This window comes from Giraffa tippelskirchi, chromosome 7 (genome assembly GCF_054371585.1).
Source record: "Giraffa tippelskirchi isolate mGirTip1 chromosome 7, T2T-mGirTip1v1.2.pri, whole genome shotgun sequence".
Lineage (NCBI taxonomy): Eukaryota > Metazoa > Chordata > Mammalia > Artiodactyla > Giraffidae > Giraffa > Giraffa tippelskirchi.
Window position 1 is genome coordinate 88703039 of NC_137281.1, and position 20756 is coordinate 88723794.

At 41.0% G+C, this 20756-nt stretch overlaps 1 pseudogene and 2 gene segments (V, D, J or C); 1 reads left to right on the top strand and 2 right to left on the bottom strand.

Moving 5' to 3' along the window:
- The window catches only part of LOC145512638 (T cell receptor alpha chain MC.7.G5-like), a 331485-nt gene that overhangs the window by 279784 nt on the left and 30945 nt on the right, over positions 1-20756 (bottom strand).
- LOC145512631 (T cell receptor delta constant-like) overlaps positions 1-20756 on the bottom strand; it is a 488648-nt gene that overhangs the window by 193425 nt on the left and 274467 nt on the right.
- On the top strand, positions 7295-8413 carry LOC145512628 (glutamine synthetase pseudogene; annotated as a pseudogene).

Consider the following 20756-nt stretch of genomic DNA (forward strand, 5'->3'; position numbering starts at 1 on the left):
TACATAGCAATTGTGATAAGGCCTACAAAGCAAAATCTGTCTTACTGTTTCAAAAAAAATTACAGGTTTCTTTGAAACAATAAAACAGAGAGGACAAATTTAGATGTGGAGGGGGGCAGGAAATTGTTCATTGAGGAAGTGACATTTAACTCCAGCTTTAAAGAATGGGTAAGGATTAGCCTAGTGACTGGAACTCTCGTTTGATATGAGTTGGTAAGAATGGCATTGATGTAAGCTCTAAATTTAGTCTTTGTATTGTCTCCCCACTCCCACAAAATGAGGAAAATAATCTTTAATTAAACTTGAAAGTCAAAGGCCTTTGTATTTAAGGCTCTAACTGGCTCTGGAGTCAAACAGAAATCTAGTGAAGATAATTAGTGAAGCTGTGAAAACATTCCAAGAGGAGGAACCTTTGGAAAGTTTTCAGGTTGTCTCATTCCCATGTGCATAACAATTGAAAGCTTTTAAAAAATCTGTCAGGAGGTTATGCTAATGGAATCTAGCTTAGGAGATTCACTGTGCTTTCATTCCATGATGTATCTTGGGCTAGTCATCAAGATAGACTTTGTTCTTTTTCATAGTTACTGTTTTGGCAAGCAAAGGAACCAGAAATCATGGTAAAACGTCACTAGTATTCCTTGTTAAGACGAGTCAATGTGCTGCGATGAAAAGGTTAGGCGGCACTAATACCCAGCTTAAAGTATATTGAAACGAAAGCCAGGGTGGGCTTCAGAGTAAACACTGTGAAATGTCAGTGTGATACATGACAAGAAAGAAAGAGTAATCAGCTTTACTTAGTCTGAGAAGATAGGGATTTTGGAAGTGGTATTAGATGACTTGCAGAATCATTAGTCAGTCTGGAGAAACAGACTCCGGGCCTGACTTCTAAGAGCAAAGACCAGAGCCACCCATTCAACTGGCCTAGTAAGGAGGTGGCTGTCCCTGTGCCAATCAGAGGACCGCTTGATGGTGGTGAATCTCCTGGACTGAAAGTGGCCCCCATTGCCACCAGCCACAGAACATGCAGTCAGACTGGCCCAACCAGGAAGTAACTGCTCCTGAACCAATGAAGATGATGCTGTTGCTGCCAACCTGAGAACAATGCAACCTCTACTGTCTCCCACCAAGGAAAGTAATGTCCTTGCCTAGGCTACTGTTCATGTGCCTCACCTCCCAGTTTAAGGCAGTGGAACCTGGGAAGTAGATTAAAAAGTTTTCCTACCTTGGGAAGGCAAGGTTCACAGCAGGAGAAACTGTCAATGTGGACATCATGTCTAATACTTTTCAGAAGCCATTAATGATGGTTTTTCTGTAAAGTTAAAAAGAAAGCCTGGAGAAATACAACAGCAAAGATGATTGTAAAAATAACTGGAAGATTCCAAAGAATTATTGATCCTCAATCTAAGAAGATGAAGAATGAGAAGAAATATGGAAAGTATTTAATAATTTAATGATGTCACAATATATAGTGTAATGAACTCAATCATTATAATGAGTAAAACTGAGCTTTCAGGTTGATTTAAGTATAAAAACTTTAAATCATACAAAGCCACATTTCTACAAGTGTCTCCATGGTTTCAATTTATCTCAACCCAACATTATGCATAAATGAATTAAAGGTAAGAGATAAAAACTAGTTTTTAAAGAAAATTGTATGACTGGTATCAGAAACAAATTAGGTTTATTAGTAACTGTTTCCCAGTGCCATAGATGGGTGACATTTATTTTTGTCCTCACTGTTTAACTCCATCAGATGCAATTGTTTCTTAAATATTTATATGAAGCAATTTTTTGTTTAGTGATGGGAGCTAGAGATGAAAATTAAAAAAATGAGATGTATGAAATGATTAAAGAATTAAGCAATGTGTGATCAAACAATGAACTCCTTTTAAATTGTAGGTACACTTGAAGAGATACTGTTCCCTCTAATCCTTTTGGATGGATCTTTCCATGGCCTGCTATTTACACTTGCCTGAGACTCATTCTGCTGAATACTTGAGGGCATTCTCCGCACATCTCCAGGGTTCTCTCTTTCTGTACTTGTCTTTTGTCTAGTATTCTGTCCTGTGAGCCCTAGCTCCTCCAATCTCAGCTCTTGTCTCCTTGACTCAGGAAAGCCACTGGGTTCTCACTCAATTTCTCCTCCCTGTGCCATAGACTGGAAACGCTCTCAAGGTGAGAATTTGGGGGCAATGTTTGGTCTCCCCTCATCTGTTTCCCATCTCTCAGGGATAGCTGTCATCTGTTGCCTGGTGTACAGTGTGTTGGAAACTGTTGTTTTATGTAATTTGTCTGGGGAATTTTTGTTGTTGTTGTTGTTTCAGACGAAGGGTAATCTGGTCTTCTTTTTTCTATGTTGGCTGGAAGCAGAATTCCAGATCATATGATTTGTAGTGGTTGTATCCATTGTGCAGATGAGCCAACATTTTTAAAATCACTTTCTCTATTGGTAGACATTCAGGTTTCTCCTTCTTGATTTTTAACATTTTTGGTCTTTTTCCCTTTTTCCAGAGTGGTTGCTTCTATTTGGCCCCAAATCATAAGCCCTAGTTGTTATTTATTTTTCTGCAGCTTATGTTTCAGAACCATTTTTGACACAGAAAAAACCCAAAGAGACAGCTTCATCTTCAGCTTCAACTCCAGCCTGAGCTAGGATTATCCTCCCGCCGAAACATCATTGGCTACATCTTACCACTTCTGCTTTCTGTCATTCCAACTGTCAATAAAATGAAAGATATTCTAAAAGTTCATTTATACTTTGTGAAATTTCAACATTGGTTTCTCATCAGGAAATGGGGGCTTGAAATTAGAATTGACTTGACAAGGCTTTGAAAACAGAGCCATGTCTGAGGTTAGTAGAGGTTGTTAGGCTTTTGGAGAACTCTGTTGGCTGTCAAGGACAGACAGAAGAGACAAGAAAAAAGACGAAAAAGAGAGAAAAAGTTATGGAGGTGTGGTGGTGGGTGGTCATTGGCCTTTGTTAGCTCCAGGCCACTACTGACCCTCTCACTGCCCCTGGGATCCTTTTATGGAAGTCATTGGTGTATTTAGAGCAGATCCTCTTTTGTGTCTTTCCCCCAGACGGAATCCATGAACCATGGTCTCAGGGCTGGCTTTGTGTCTTACTTCTTTGTGTGTGAACAACTTGCTATAAAATTCCCTCTTCATCAGAAGAAATTCATGTATTCATGAATTCATTATCTTAGGACTTCAATGAAGAGATTTAAACTTTCATTAATAGTTGAAATGTTGGAAGACTTACACAAATGAAATGAAAAACACTGATGACTGAATGATGAGTGTCTGTCCTTGACATGGAAATGGGGTTTAGGAGTCCGACCCCTTTCTTTAACTGGAGGAGGGAGCAATGTTTCAGGACTTGAGAAAACATGGGAAGTTTGAAGAGGAAGTGGAGAGCCAATGAACATAATTTAATGTCCCAGAGCAGAAAGGATAAATAGCTGAAATGGTTCCCAGAAGCATGAAAATAATATGATGGCTAGAAATCATATGGCTTCTCTAAGTGGTAGGTGAGGCAGAATGAAACCTTTGAGCTGAGCATCCAGCCTTATACACATTGATAAGCATGTGCCTGTGGATAGAATTAGGATGCAGTCAACATCATTTAGCCTCTAATTCCCTCAGCATCCAATCCCTTGAAACATAAAGGTTTAAGGCTCTCACATTTGAGTTCAGAGCAACCAAGGGAAAATCAGGGACACACAGAGTCATACACTTCTTAGGCCTGATGGAAGGGAGTGTCTTTTAGCTGGTCCTGCTGGCTCTGGCTGACTGTTCCTGTCCTCCTTCACTGATTTGCGTGCTTGGATAGATCAATTTGGTTAATAAGGCCTTCACAAAGAAAGGAACACACAACTAAGAAAATATATATCGTCTTCGCTAATAGCAGAATGTGACTGTGATATCCAGGAGGCTAGTATGAAATAGTGTCCTGTGACTTTTTTCCAATATTCTAAACCTCTTTGGAAGATGCTTTTATTTACTACCTCACAGGACCCATTTATCTGAAGTATAGTCTGAATAAATGGACTTTCAACACTTGTTCATTCTTTTTCCTAGTCTCCTGACTGTATATCTTGAGCAAACAACACTTTTTTTTTTTAAAGGGACTCATGCAATCTATGTTTTTAAAAACTCCACAGTCTTCCTTGCCTAAATGAAAAACATTGCTTGCTCAAATGTGCTCTGAATTTTATTCCAAATTCCAGTGGCCACAGAATCCTTGATTTATTTTCAAATAGCTGATGCTTGAGGCCAAATGTAGATCTCTCAGGCTGGAAGAGGTAGTTAGGGATCATCTAGAATTTCCCTCTGTATTACAGACTGTACTGCTAGAGTGCATGTGTATTGTATGAAGTCTCTGACTCATGACTAACAGACAAGTTTAAGTCAAGCTGTCCATTATGTAGCTTCTAATCAGTGGTATTTCTAAACATTATAACGATAAGGCAATCTGATAAGTAAATTTTTATATCCTCTGATAGTCTGATCTTTCTGTCCAAAAGTACACTGTGACTTCTAGGAGAAAGATATTTAATTCATGAAGTCTATTTCCTGGTCTGAACCTTTAAAAAAAGTCAGAATAGAGTGGGAATTCGTCATGAAATATTAATGAAGGGTACATACATGTACACAGACACACTTCAAGTCATCACAAAGCTCTGCTCTGAAATAACACTTAAAAGAAAATAAACATCTACTTTAGCAGTAGTGAATCCAAACCTGGACAGGAATCAGTGGGAAGAAAAATACAAGCTGCAACTAGTGAGTACGTACCAGCTATGGATTTTAAGGGTCTTTTTTAGGATTGTGGGCTACATTCTTAGGGTAAACAGTATCTGGATGACTTGGCCTTTCTGTTGCAAAGTTCTAGAAGCTGCCATCACACAGAATAAAATATAATTGGCACTCTCTGGAGGAGTGCCATGGGCAGGCACTGCCTGTGGGGTCTGGGGTCTCTGGAGTTCTTGTCTCATCCTATGTGACAGACACTGGGGGAGCAGTGATTGCTTGGTCTATGCTTCTTTTGCATCTTTCCTTTCAACTGCAGTGACTTCAATGAGGGTAGATATAATTCTGAAGCGCTACCCTGAACCTATTTAGAAAAAGAGAAATTTCATGAATTTTGTTGGAAAATGATGGAAAATGTCTCCTTTCCCCCAGAACTTCACTTTGGCTGATACAATGTTAGCCTTTCCACAGTCACCATTAATTTTTCAAACATTTGTTGCACTAGAAAAGGCTAGGTATTGCCTTAATAAGGTATGTAACCAGGACATATGCTAATTCAGCTAAAAAAAATTTAAACCTGAGCTACTCAAACTTCAGGGCTAATGCAGAAAACACAGTTAAATTACAAGTAAGAATGTAGGCAATCCCCCAGAGGTCACTCTTCTGCAAAAGAATCATTTACATTTATTTAGTGATTTAATCCATGAACATCTTTAGTTTTATAAATTAGATATGAGTTTCTATCAATAGTAACAATAAAGGAGCACCTTAAAATAGTTTTACCTTTTGAAAATGTACCCTGTTGTCTACTGTTCTATGAACAAACCGACCAACAGAATAACAAACTGCTCCCTCACTTCTGTTTTGTTCTCAGCTATCACTTACCTGCTTTCTTTCCCAATACAATGTCTCAAATGAACTATCTTCTCTGCTTCTATTGCTTTACTTCCCATTAACTCTTTATTTCCTGTGTACTCAGCCGTGTACGACTCTTTGCAACCCCATGGACTGTAGCCCACCAGGTTCTTCTCTCCATGGAATTTTCCAGGCAAGAATACTGGAGTGGGTTGCCATTTCCGACTCCAGGAGATCTTCCTGACCCAGGGATCGAACTTGTGTTTCCGGTGTCTCCTGCATTGGCAGGCAGATTCTTTACCAATTGTGCCACATTATTTTTGTTTAACCAATTTCAATTCATTGTCCATCCTCCCAACTCAGGACACTGTTTCTGCCAAATGCATTAGAACTCGCTTGCTGCAAATACAGTGGTCACTTCTGTTATTATCTTGCTCAACCTCTCGGCAGTCCCCACTTTCAGTTATACAGGCCCCTCTCTTGGCTCTTCTGAATTTCCTCTGCCATATGGTCACTCCCTCTTAGTCCTCTTTGCTGTGTTTTTTTCCCTTTTCTGCTCACCTTTGTGTCATAGAACCCAAATCTGATTCAAGTTCTCATCCCTTCACTGACTCTATTTATTCCCAGAAAATCTATCTCCCCATGTCCCTTGGCTTTACATGCCATCTACTTGTCAATGACAGCTGAAGTTTTAGCTCTATCCCTGATCTCTCTATTAGATTCCAAACCCATTTATCGAACTTTCTCTATGGCATCTTCATTTAGATTTCTAATGGGTATCATAAACCCAGTATGGCTAAAATATAAATCTTAATTTCTCTTCAAACCTGTTCCCGTCTTTTGGGCTCCAAAATCACTGCAGATGGTGACTGCAGCCATGAAATTAAAAGACGCTTGCTCCTTGGAAGAAAAGTTATGACCAACCTAGACAGCATATTAAAAAGCAGAGACATCACTTTGCCAACAAAGGTCCGTCTAGTCAAAGCTATGGTTTTTCCAGTAGTCATGTATGGATGTGAGAGTTGGACTATAAAGAAAGCTGAGCGCCGAAGAATTGATGCTTTTTAAACTATGGTGTTAGAGAAGACTCTTGAGAGTCCCTTGGACTGCAAGGAGATCCAACCAGTCCATCCTAAAGGAAATCAGTCCTGAATATTCATTGGAAGGACTGAAGTTGAAGCTGAAACTCCAACACTTTGGCCACCTGATGCGAAGAGCTGACTCATTTGAAAAGCCCCTGTGGGGGGAAAGATTGAAGCCAGGAGGAGAAGGGGACGACAGAGGATGAGATGGTTGGATGGCATCACCGACTCAATGAACATGGGTTTGGATAGACTCCGGGAGTTGGTGATGGACAGAGAGGCCTGGCGTGCTACAATTCATGGGGTCGCAGAGAGTCGGACACGACTGAGCGACTGAACTGAACTGAACTGCACCATACTGATATAAGCTTCATGGGTGGAGGGACTTTGCCTTGTTTATTGTTGTGTACTCAATGTCTAGGCTATTGTCTGGTCCATAATAGTCCCTCAATAAATATTTATTGAACAAACAAGCAGAGCCTAGACTTGCAGAAGAGCAGGCTGTCTAAGCAGCACCCCTGGCCTCCTTGCCTCTCTCCTCCTCACCTGGCTCTCGCCGCCTGCCTGCTCTGCTGCTTGCTCGGCGCCCAGGACACCTTCCCCCCATGGCCACCTTGGTGAGCTCCCACTGGAACAAAGGCATCATGCAGGTGTACATGGCCCTACCTCAGGGTGAGAGAGTCCAAGCTATGTACATCTGGATTGACGGTATTGGAGAAGGACTGAGCTGCAAGATCTGAACCTTGAATTCTGAGCCCAAGTATATAGAAGAGCTGCCCGTGGAATATTGATGGCTCTAGTACTTTTCAGTCTGAAGGCTCCAACAGTGACATGTATCTTGTCCTGCTGCCATGTTTCGGGACCCTTTCCACAAGGACCCCAACAAGCTGGTGTTCTGTGAAGTCTTCAAGTGCAACCGAAATCCTGCAGACACCAATTTAAGGCCCACCTATAAATGGATAATGGACATGGTCAGCAACCAGTGCCTGTGGTTTGGAACGGAGCAGGAATATACGCTCATGGACACAGATGGGCACCCCTTTGGTTGGCCTTCCAACGGCTTTCCTGGGCCCCAAGGTCCATACTACTGTGGTGTGGGAGCAGACAAGGCCTACTGCAGGGATATTGTGGAGGCTCACTACCGGGCCTGCTTGTAGGCAGGCATATAGATCCTGGGTAGGAACGCCGAGGTCATGCCTGCACAGTGGGAATTCCAGATAGGACCCTGTGAAGGAATCAACATGGGAGATCATCTGTGGGTGGCCTGTTTCATCTTGCATCGTGTATGCGAAGACTTCGGAGAGATCGCCACCTTTGATCCTAAGCCCATTCTTGGGAACTGGAATGGTGCTAGCTGCCACACCAACTTTAGCACCAAGGCCATGCGAGAAGAGAATGGTCTGAAGTACATTGAGGAGGCCCTTGGGAAACTAAGCAAACGGCACCAGTACCACATCTGAGCCTATGATCCCAAGGGGGCCCTGGACAATGCCCCGCGCCTAACTGGATTCCATGAAACTTCCAACATCAAGGACTTCTCTGCAGGTGTGGCCAACCTTGGTGCTAGCATCTGCATCCCTCGGACTGTTGGCCAAGAGAAGAAAGGCTACTTTGAAGACCGTCGTCCGTCTGCCAACTGGGACCCCTCCGCTGTGATGGAAGCCCTCATCCGCACATGTCTTCTGAACGAAACAGGCGACGAGCTCTTCCAGTACAAGAACTAAGTGCACTAGACTTGCAGCCCGCAAAACCCCTCTCAATTCTACATCTTGCTCCCACTCTTGCCCCTCTCAATGTCATAATATCAATAACTCAAAGGGTGGAATATCAAGGTCTTTTTTTTTTTTCATTCCTCACACCCAGTTAATATTTCTTGCTTTCTTTAGTCAGTATTGAAGGAGTCAAGTTCTTAATCACTTCACAACCTACCTACTCCTGCCGTTTTCTTTTTCCTATCACCGAAGCTTTCTAGTGCATTCGTTGGTAGTGGGGGCCGGAGGGGGGGTGCAGCGCAGGGAAACACAACCACTGCCTCCATTTAATCAGGTATGTTTGTCCAATAGGCATAGCTTTCTGGACAGAGAGCCCAGTCATTATGAAGGGATGGGGAGGACTTTTCTGAGTGGTTTCTGAGTGGAGGACTGGGGTGCTGGCTTCTATGGTTTGGTTAGGATTTCCCTTCTTGGTGGGAAGTTCCATTACTTAGGAGGTTATAACCAACTTTCTATTAAAAGTGAGAATTAGGGGGGAAGGAAGGGTGGGAAGTTAGGTAGGAAAACACCCTAGATCTCCTGGGGTGGTGCTTCCCTTGCCTGGGGCTCAACGCCCTGACAGGCTCAGCAGAAATGGATGGATAGCCCTACCTTAAAAGAAAAAGTTCTCATTGTGTGGTCCTCCATTTATAACACAAAGCAGAGTAGTATTTTTATATTTAAATGTAAAAACAAAAAAATTATATATATGAGTGTGCAGATAAATGTGTGTTTTCTCTTTAGGGAGAAAAAGCCATTCTGGTTACGGGGAACCCAAATTTGAGACAAGTAGTCTGGTTAGAAATAAGGATCTCCTTTTGAGTTCGGGTAGGGAAGGGGGCAGCCGTGCTGGAAAAGTTGGCTATTTGCGGCTGTTATTCCCTCACTACAACTTCAGAGCTTCTCTCTGCCTTGCTTGCCCTTCTGGGGAGGCTGACTTTGGTTGGTTAACAGGTAGAAGCCCATGATAGCAGTAGCCATCACCTGAGCCCCAGGTTTAAAAAGACACACATGCACTTGTACACACAGGGGTTTGGAAATATGTGTTGGCTGGTCAACTTGAGCATGTTACTGACAAGGGGGTGTTGGGGTTTTTTCCCGGTGGGACCCAGTTCAGTTCCGTCACTCAGTCGTGTCTGACTCTTCGCAACCCCGTGAACCGCAGCATGGCAGGCCTCCCTGTCCATCACCAACTCCCAGAGTCCACCCAAACCCATGTCCATCGAGTTGATGATGCCATCCAACCATCTCATCCTCTGTCGTCCCCTTCTCCTCCTGCCCTCAATCTTTCCCAGCATCAGGGTCTTTTCCAATGAGTCAGCTCTTCGCATCAGGTGGCCAAAGTATTGGAGTTTCAGCTTCAGCATCAGTCTTTCCAATGAACACCCAGAAATGATCTCCTTTAGGATGGACTGGTTGGACCTCCTTGTAGTCCAAGGGACTCTCAAGAGTCTTCTCCAACACCACAGTTCAAAAGCATCAATTCTTCGGCACTCAGCTTTCTTCACCGTCCGACTCTCACATCCATACATGACCACTGGAAAAACCATAGCCTTGACTAGATGGATCTTTGTTGGCAAAGTAATGTCTCTCCTTTTTAATATGCTGTCTAGGTTGATCATAACTTTCCTCCCAAGGAGTAAGCGTTTTTTTAATTTCATGGCTGCAATCACCATCTGCAGTGATTTTGGAGCCCAGAAAAATAAAGTCTGCCACTGTTTCCACTGTTTCCCCATCTATCTGCCATGAAGTGATGGGAATGGATGCCATGATCTTAGTTTTCTGAATATTGAGCTTTAAGCCAACTTTTTCACTCTCCTCTTTCACTTTCATCAAGAGGCTCTTTAGTTCTTCTTCACTTTCTGCCATAAGGGTGGTGTCATCTGCATATCTGAGGTTATCGATATTTCTCCCGGCAATCTTGATTCCAGCTTGTGCTTCTTCCAGCCCAGCATTTCTCATGATGTACTCTGCATAGAAGTTAAATAAGCAGGGTGACAATATACAGCCTTGATGTACTTCTTTTCCTATTTGGAACCAGTCTGTTGTTCCATGTCCAGTTCTAACTGTTGCTTCCTGACCTGCATACAGGTTTCTCAAGAGGCAGGTCAAGTGGTCTGGTATTCCCATCTCTTTCAGAATTTTCCACAGTTTATTGTGATCCACACAGTCAAAGGCTTTAGCATAGTCAATAAAGCAGAGGTAGATGTTTTTCTAGAACTCTCTTGCCTTTTCGATGGTCCATCGGATGTTGGCAATTTGATCTCTGGTTCCTCTGCCTTTTCTAAAACCAGTTTGAACATCTGGAATTTCATGGTTCACGTATTGCTGAAGCCTGGCTTGGAGAATCTTAAGCATTGCTTTACTAGTGTGTGAGATGAGTGCAATTGTGTGGTAGTTTGAACATTCTTTGGCATTGCCTCTCTTTGGGGTTGGAATGAAAACTGACCTTTTCCAGTCCTGTGGCCACTGCTGAGTTTTCCATATTTGCTGTCATATTGAGTGCAGCTCTTTCACAGCGTCATCTTTCAAGATTTGAAATAGCTCAACCGGAATTCCATCACCCCCACTAGCTTTGTTCGTAGCGATGCTTCCTAAGGCCCACTTGACTTCACATTCCAGGATGTCTGGCTCTAGGTGAGTGATCACACCATCGTGATTATCTGAGTTGTGAAGATCCTTTTTGTACAGTCCGGTGGGACTAGTATGTCACTAAATCAGGCCTTTTGTTATATTAAAAAAAATTTTTTTTTAAAGCAAAACAGAAGTTTAGATTTTAAACATCTTTGTAGGGTTTCTAAGTCTTTGTTTTACAGAACTGCTGGTTTGCTTCAACTGTCTCCTCCCCATCTCTGCTCTGGAGGAGATGGGACAAGTCTGGAGTCCAAACAGTTGTAATTTTGTACCTTGATGTCTGTTCTCTGAGTGTGAAATATTCCCTTCCTTTGTTAAGATTCCTGAGGACTTACTATTTTTTTTTCTTTTATAATAAATCAAACCCCACTTTTGTCCTTAAAAAAAATGAATAAAACAGTATGATTAATGTACCCAGTATTTGTGAAATAAATGTGGTTTAACATCACCTTTCTTGGCTGTTTAATGAAGAAGACTATCTCTTCATCCTGAGGAAGTATTTAATTTTTACCAATTTTCTCACAAATGTGATAGGCTCAGAATAGCAAGTTATGTTTGTCACCTTCCCTGGACAACAGTCTTATCCAGGGTAAAGAACGTGGATGCATATAAAGTAAATATAACCATAGGATGAGCAGTATGTCTATTAGGTCATAAGCTCCTTGAAAGCAGAGTGTCTCAGGCATTTTATCCATGGAGCCTAGAAGTGCTTTCACCTAGTTACATCTACTGAATTGAAATGTTAATATATTAAGGAAAAAGACAGAATCCTACACCTGTCCAGAAAGAATAAAAAAGTCATAAAAGAGAAAGATTCAAAGTGGTATCACCCTACCTAACAGCAACTCTGGATATAAAAAAATAGTGGAATGATACCTTCAAAATACTGAGAGAGTCACCATAAGTGCTCTGTACTTTTCTTCTCATTAAAAAACTCAATGGAAATAGCTTTTCTTCCCCAGTACTGGAAATACTGATAGAATTTCAACTTATAATCTTACATTCAGTCAAAATATTAATCAAGTGTGAGGGTAGAATAAAGATATTTTCAGGCATGCAAAGAGTGACGGAAGAAAAATCCCTTGCAGCTTTTATTACAGAGGTTTCAGAGAGCGTGTTTTATCAAAAATAAGAACTGAACCAAAAAATGAAGATACATGAGGTTCAAGATGCCAGATAACCAAGACAGTGAGCAATGCTAGAAACTCCTAGGATAACATTTGTGCAACAAAGTCAGAGTGATTAGTTCACACAGGGCTGATGATAGAGGTCAAGGGACAGAGAATCTGTAGGAAAAAAAGAAAAAAAAAAAGGATACTCTACTTGATATACTTGATGCATTTGGGAGAAATTATTAACAAATATTTAAAAAATCTATTGAAGAACTCACAAAAAAAAATAGGAAATTGATATAGGACAAATGAAAAAGATGAGGCAATTATTAACTAAAAGTTCCCTGATAGCTCAGTTGGTAAAGAATCTGCCTGCAATGCAGGAGACCCTGGGTCAATTCCTGGGTTGGGAAGGTCCCCTGGAGAAGGGAAAGGCTACCCACTCCAGTATTCTGGCCTGGAGAATTCGCAGAGTCGGACATGACTGAGCGACTTTCACTTTCACTTTCAATTGTACTATAAAGGAAATGTAATCATAGTACTCATTTTGGCTGGGAAGTGACAATATTGACATGGTCATAATCATATTTGTCATGACTATCTGTTTAACTCCATATTGTGATATAACCATGTTAGGAAGGTGACAGTGGTGCTGTGTTACCATAAAAGAAAGTCAGCAGATAATGTCTAATATTTTTTAAAATGTATTTATTTTTAGTTGGAGTATAATCGCTTTACAATGTTGTGTTGGTTTCTGCCCATACATCAACATATGCCTGATGCCATAGGAAGATAATGTCTAATACTGACAAAACAAGGAGAAAGTATATAACTTAGAGACTGCTAAAATGGAGTTGGATTAATGGTGGGAGTAGAACATCATATTTCTGTTTTATTTTTTTTCTTTTGATGGAGCAGGAGTGGGAGAACAGACCTTTGTAATACCTCTGACTTTTTAGATATGTGGTGGTAGTATTTTGACTTAAAAAATCTTTGATTTTAAAAGAAAAGGGTTTAGTTATAAGTTAATGTGTGCAATTATTTTACTGAGCAACAAAAACAATAATAACAATAGTGTGTGCATGCTAAGTCACTTCAGTGGTGTTTGACTCTTTGCAACCCTATGGACTGCGGCCTGCAAGGCTCCTCTGTCCATGGGGATTCTCCAGGCAAGAATACTGGAGTGGGTTGCCATACCCTCTTCCAGGATATCTTCCCAACCCAGAGATAGAACCCACATCCTTTGTGTCTCCAGCATTGAGGAGGATACTTTACTGCAGAGCCACTGGGGAAGGGAAGTCCTCATTAACAATAATTTTCACGCTTCTGTTAAGAATTCCACTGGGGGTGAGGAATAATGATACAAGGAATCCTTGGTGAAGTAAAAGTAGAGAACCAACAAGTGAGACCCACTGGGTTTGATAATTTGTTTCATGAATTTTCATAAACGCGATTTTCTTTTAGAGTTCTCCATGTGAAAAACTTAGAATCTGTGTTTTTTCCAAAGCAGTTGTTGAGCTTCCCCAGGGCCACTTTACCCAGTTTTTTATCTTCCCACTCAAACCAAACATAAAATTATCCTTCTACCAGGTTTTCTAAGGCCATTTGATGTTTTTCCTAATATGATTTAAAAAGGTCAATAATTGATGGGTATTATCAGAAAAGAATTTGGAAGCTAAAATTATTATTAGGTGCTTGTTATTTACATCCCATTCATTTCTCCAAAGATCTGAGGTATTAACACATCAGTGAGTATTAGTAAACTTATGATGCATCTAAATCTATTATGCTACTAATAATAGCTACCACTTATATAATACTAACTATGGACTGGCTTTCCCAGTGGCTCAGCGGTAAAGAACCTGCCTGCAATGCCGTAGATGCAGGAGGTGTGGCTTCAATCCTGGGTCGGGAAGATCCCCTGGAGAAGGAATGGCAACCTACTTCAGTATTCTTGTGTGGAGAATCCCTTGGACAGAGGAGACTGGTGGGCTACAGTCCATAGGGTTACAAAGCGTCGGACATGACTGAAGTGACTTAGCATGTACATGGACTGGGGACTATCTCAAGCATGTTGCATGTGTTACCACATGCCATCTCACAAATAGGAGTTAAGTACTGTGGTTAACGGTTTCCTTTTTTTTTTTTTTTTTTTAATAATTGAGTAAAAACTGAGGCATATAGAAAGTGTAACTTGACTAAGATCATCCAGTTAGTAAGAGGTGGGACCAGTATTTTTATACCCTGGCAACCTAGCTCCAGAGAGTGTATATTCTACACTTATGTAATAGATCATATATTGTTCTAGTTAACATGCTTGGTGATGGTGCTTTAGCGATTAGGGGTGGTCTGCAGGGGGAAAATCTTAAATTTAAAAAGTTTTTGAAACGCATCATTTGGAATATATTTTAGTTGGTCAAAGGAGTCTCATCGGTCTGATGAGAGAGGCAGATGAATATGGAAAGACAAGGATGAGAAGAGATGATGCCTTTCAGCTTCAGAGTTTGTGTATGGGCTCCAGATGCCTGAGGAGCACTGTGTCTCCACAGCACAGAGGTAGATGGCAGAGTCTGTGGGCTGGGAGGCTGTGATGTGCAGGGAGCTGTAACGTTCCCTCCTGTTGATTGTGACACTTACTCTTCCTTTCCTCTTCATCTCTAGGCTCAGAATAAGCAAGGAGATGATGCCTCCCCCAGGATTCGGTTGCAACCACTGTAAGGTGGTCATTCTTTCTGAGAAATTACAGTTGATTGTGACGAGGTCTCCTTCCTGGGCACTCAGGTATCAGGGACTCTGCTCCACTCCATTTTTACCACTTATCCCTGTTCTCAAAGATATTGACAAGCGGAGAATATTATCATTAGCGCAGCATTTCTACAAATTTCTTTCCTTACACATTTCCCAGAAGGCACTCCAGATTAATCACTTGGAGTCCCTTATCCTTTCAGAATTTTGAAAAAATATCCATTTATTCTTCATATCCATTTAGTCTTCATCTCCCCATATCCAAAAACTCCCCAACTTACAGTGTAACTGAAGCCACAGAATAGCCAACGAAACTTGCTGGGTCTTCACCGTTTTTACCACTGGTCTCTGTTACAGAATTTGGAATATATGTTAGTTGCTCAAAGGAGTCTATTATTGCTGTTAAGTTCTCCTCATTTACTTTAGAAATCAAAAGGGATTCCCAACCCATCAAAGGCAGCACAAATGCACACGTCTGCACTATTTGTAGGGCCACCTTGTACAGCAAACAAACCATCCATGGTCTTTTAAATAAAACGTCCACATTGCCACCTAGTGGCAGCACACACAGCCATTTGTGATATAGGTCAAACACTGATGTAAAACACCAAGACAAAACTGGAACAAAAGTTAGGATCAGCCCTTGGTGCCCTGGGAGTTAGGGTAAGATGAGGACTAGAAGTCCAGTGATTCCTCGGCCTCAGCTGGCTGTGCTACACAAAGTAGAGTAGGTGACAACCTGTGCATTTTGTATTGTATGTTTCTGAAAACCCAAGGACAGCTCTGTTCTGGTTTTTAAAAGTATTCCTTATGAACATCCCTGGTTTCTTCATACGACATCCTTGTTTCTTCACATGATATTATTTTGAGCTTGTAGTTGTTTTCTACTTTTGGGACTCCTTTCCAGCCTATATCCCCACCACTGGAAGGGCCCCTTAAAAGATGAACCTAGGGTTACGTTCGTAAAAAGTGACCTTGGTTTCCTGACTATAACATATTGAGTCTGGGTAGATCCTGGGCTTACGAATTTGGAGTAGGGGTATAGAAACAGTAGTTAGACAACATTTGTCACTAGAGCTATGAAACCCTATTGAGTTCCAGACAGAGTCATCTCTTGGCAAATGAAAGCTAGGTAGGTTCATACTCAGGTTATTGTGGAGTAGAAACTAGCAGGCTTACAGTGGAAGCTGGTCTCCCAAGAGAACTGATTATACTTTCTGAGAGAACTAGGTTTAGAAAGAACGGCAAATTGATGGCTTTCTTCTTCCTGTGAGGTATAGCTGTCTTTTTTGCAAATGGGTTTTATGAGATTCACCTGTATCCTTTCAGACACTCTCCTTTTCCTTGCGCTAGTGTGAGTGGGTTGCACACCCAGTTCATGTTCACAAAAGATACTGTAAGTCCAGTCCTGGTTCTATACACCACAATCAATTTTCATAAAAATATATGCAGAAGTATGGTACGTAGTTTTCACCATTAAATTTTATTTTGGCTGTTACAACCCATCTAATATGATCTAACATTATAGCTACCTATCTCAACATTGTACTATTCGCACATTTAATGGGCATACCTTACATGAATTCATGTTAGATGACCATGAACAAGTCAGGATGAGGGATAAAATTGTGTGACACAATAAGACAGACAGTTTCTGTGTGGAATCTTTACACATGGCCATTCTCTTATGTGGAGAAGCCATGGACAGCAGCATTATACAGAAGGGCAAAGTGAAATGTGAATGTGGTTTGGAGCGAAATAGATTTAAGTTTGAGTGTTAAGTAGCCTTGCCACTAACTAACTGGATTGGGTTTTGAAAAGTTACCACAATTTCCGTCCCCAGTTTCCTGTAAAATGAGGATAAAGATACCAAATTGTGGTTTTGTGGTGAGAGTTACAGATAACGTGGGAGTTAGCAAAGTATAGTGGTTGAGAATGCAGGATTTGGGGGACTCTACCTGTACTCTACGCTGGCTCTCCTTTTACTGACTGTTCTCAGGCAAGTTAGTTAGTTTCTCTGTGCCTCAGTTTCCTTGGTGCTAATAATTGTACCTGCTTCATGGGGCTGTAGTAAAGATTAAATAAATAATGTGTGTGATACACTTAGAACAATACTTCATACACATAAAGTGCTTAACAAATGTTAGCTATTATCATTATTGATAGTATAATAGGGCCTGTGATCACTCAGCAAATGATACATGATATTATTATCTTATTATTTTCCCAATGAAACACAAAATAGTAAATGTTTTGCAAACATCTGAGCCAATTTAAGTTTACAGAAATGCCTTGAATTTAGCAGCTTTGTCTAAAAGAATCTTATAAAAATTTAATAATATGAATGAATAAATTAATATTTATAAAACAGAAACAGACTCATAGACTTCAAAAACAAATTTACAGTTACTTAAGGGGAAAGGCAGCAGGGGGATAAATTAGTAATCCTACACATTGCTACACAATCCTACACAAATCCTGTACAACTGTACCCATTGAAAAGTCCAATTAAGTCTTTTCTCAAGAGGGCATGATACATCTTTATTTTCTAATCCTCCTACCAATGTGTTGGTCCATGCTAAATTTTTCACTTTTCAACTAACTGATCAATGAATGTTTGGAGAATGATTACTTAATAGCTTATGCTGAGTCTTTTGAATACAAGGGCATTTCTTATTATTTTTGTTGTTTTATCTCCATGTGCAGATGGAAGAAAAAAAATGCAGCCTGTGTTTGAGAGAACTTTGAACATCTTGTTTACATTGCTTTGGAAAAGAAAAGGTAGAATACCATACTGATTATTTTGATTCAAAATATTATTTTGAATGTATAAAGCAGGGATACCTTCACAAAGATTAGTGATGTCTGGTCATAAATATAATTTCTGTGAACTACCAAATTCTTCCACTCTATAGAAGACGGTGCTATCTATCTGTCACTCCGTTCAGTTTTTTTAATTGGGTCCTTAAGGGAGAGAATACGACTTATTGATCACAACAGCCTGGGTCAGGGGTGGAGGTTGAGACTGGGTGGTGTGATAAACTGGGGGGTTGGTAAGTCTTGTTAGGTGGTCAGGACTAGGTAGAGATTGCTGTAAGAGGGCAGAATCGCTATAGTGCTTTGAGACCTGATCTGTTTCTTTTAGCCTATCTTTTCTCATTTCATCTCCATGTTATATTGTGTGATTACTTTTATTTCTTTTTTACAGATGAAAAACTAAAGCTCTGAGACACCAATTAATGTGGCCAAATTTGCATAGCAGATAAGCAGTAGGGCCAACACTGGCATGCAAGTTATGACAACCTAATTCCTAAATATCCTTCAAGGAAGCCTCAAAGCACAGGGGAGAGCTGGCTTAATTGAGAGCAGGTCCATTTCTGAGACCCTTTCCCCTCAACCCATTTTCAGTCAAAGAACTGCTGTGCCCCTGGAATTCAAAGCAATTATAGCTGATTTCATTTTCCCTGTCTTCTAACGACATCCTGGCAGACTGTGAGAGAGCGCAGGGCTCCTTGGTCAGAGGCTCCCAGCTGCACTGCACCTGTTACCTGGGCCCCTGAGGATTTTGTACAGCTTCCCCAGTGCCCTTGGCACTGTGTCTCTGAGTAGTACATGGCCAAGTTGGATACCTGGATGGAATATTTTACAATAGGGGAACTTTTGTCTTTAACATTTCTGGCTCCAAAATTTTTGCTGTTTTTCTTGTCTCTTCCTGAAGAAACTGCAGAGTTTGTTGGGATATTGGATCTCTTAACATTGTTCTGGTTTTCTTGAAGCCTTGTTTTCTCTCTTTATTTCCTCCCCCAGCCCAAGCATCATTTTGTCTAGTTTCTCAGGGCTGAAAGAATTGCTCTTCAGGTATATAAGCTTGTACTGAGGTTAGATGAGGTTGGACTTAAGAGTTGAGTATTTGCAGTCTTTATTTCTGGTCTCAGAGTGAGTGGCTCAAGGCTAGTGGTGCCCATTTGGGAAAAGGCTGGGTAAAGTCCTTGGAATAACAGAGAAGGAATTCCATGATTGTGTGTGTGTGTGTGTGTGTGTGTGTTGCTTTAATAGGTGGAAAATGAATCACACTGATCTATTTTTAAGTTTCTCTGCTAAAGAACTTGTATACCTCATTATAAATTGGCTGTCCATTTGTACTTCTTTTTGTAGATTGCCAATTTTTCCTCCAGGGAAATTAATGTTTTTATTATTGATTTATAGAAGACATTTTAATTACAAGGGTATTATCAGAAAATCACAGGGTACATGTTTTAAAATAACTGATGGCAAAGAACATTCCTTTCCTGCATTACTGGTCTCGTAGGTTCGATCAATGAGCTATTAGAGGACAATTTGTCCCCTGCTCGGTATGGGGAGGGTTTTGAAGACACACAAGAGTGCACACAAACAGTGTCTGATGCTCAGATGGAGGATTTCTGCAACTGAAAGGACATTGACTTCTAACCCGAGGGGCCTGCAAACCTTTATGATCTTTCTCTTCATTTTTTTGTGATGCCTCAGAGAGGAGGCACCTCAAGACCTTTTGGGGGTATCGGACATACCCAAAGAAGAAGGAAGACCCACATTTCGTAGGTATAGTTCAATGTCAGGTGCATCGCTTAAGAGAGGGTCATGTGGCCCCCTGCCTGGGTCACTGAGTCTCCAATGGTTCTTCCTGAATAACAAGGCTTTTGTCATGATGAATAGAAAGAGTGTGGCATTCAATTAATAAATATGGGTGGTAAGAGAAATTACAAAACCAGCCAGAGTTTTAAGCTGTCATTTTTCTCATCAGGAATAACAATATCCCAAGTGTCAAGGTGAAAGCAGAGATCATGGCTGCTCCAGGCCTGGGGGCTGGGATGAGCTGCACCTTCTCTTGGCTTGGACTGGCAACCCTGTCCTGGAAGAACCACACAACGTACGTGAGGGCTGAGCTGCAGGTTTGTGCCAGTGGTTGCACATCCTTCCTTTTGGCTTGAGGTGTTTGCGGTTTTCAGTAGTGATTTCTCTTCCAGAAGTGAAACTCCCAAGTCACTAAAACTACTGGGTCCTTAGTGGTACATACAAGTACTATGATTCCATATGTGATTCTTTCTTATCTTGGAGATGCCAAGACACACAAGTGCTTCTTGACCAGCAGAAGAACCACAACAAAAATAAAACACAATGGCACCCTACCTTGGACTATGGAATGAACCTCTTGCATTTCTCCTGATTCTTGTTGAATTAGTGACAGAGACAGGAGTGCAGGTTTGTGAGATACATGCTGCCCTTTTGGTGTCTAGTTAAACCAATAGGAATGAATAATAATGACACAAAAGAAGGCTTTGCATACATTATTCCACATGACAATAATCATGAAACTGATAATCAGAAAGCCTAAGTAAACTGTCCAAGGTCATGCACTGTTCAAAGTGATGAAGCCAGGATTAGCACTAGGTTTATCTCTCCACTGCCTGAGTCCACAGTTTATTCAATAGATATTCACTAGGCTTGAGACACTACTAAGTCTATCAAATAATGTGAATTCAGTATTTGTGGAATAAATGAATGAATCAATATACGAGTGAATGAAGTATTTGATTTCGGAGCCTAGGGGTTTTAACTAGAACCTATACCCTTCTAAACGTTACTGCCGGAGTCCTGCTCCAGCTGGTCCAGGGGTTCCCTCGGGATGGACGGCATCGGCGTGGAGAAGAGAAGACACAGTGAGACTAGGCAGGTGTGAAGTAGCGTCAGCGTCTCTGAGCTTTATTTTTTAAAGGGAGCTTTTATATCTTGAGTTGTACATAGAGGAAAATGTAAAATATAGAGTCATGCCAAATCAGCTCAACGGG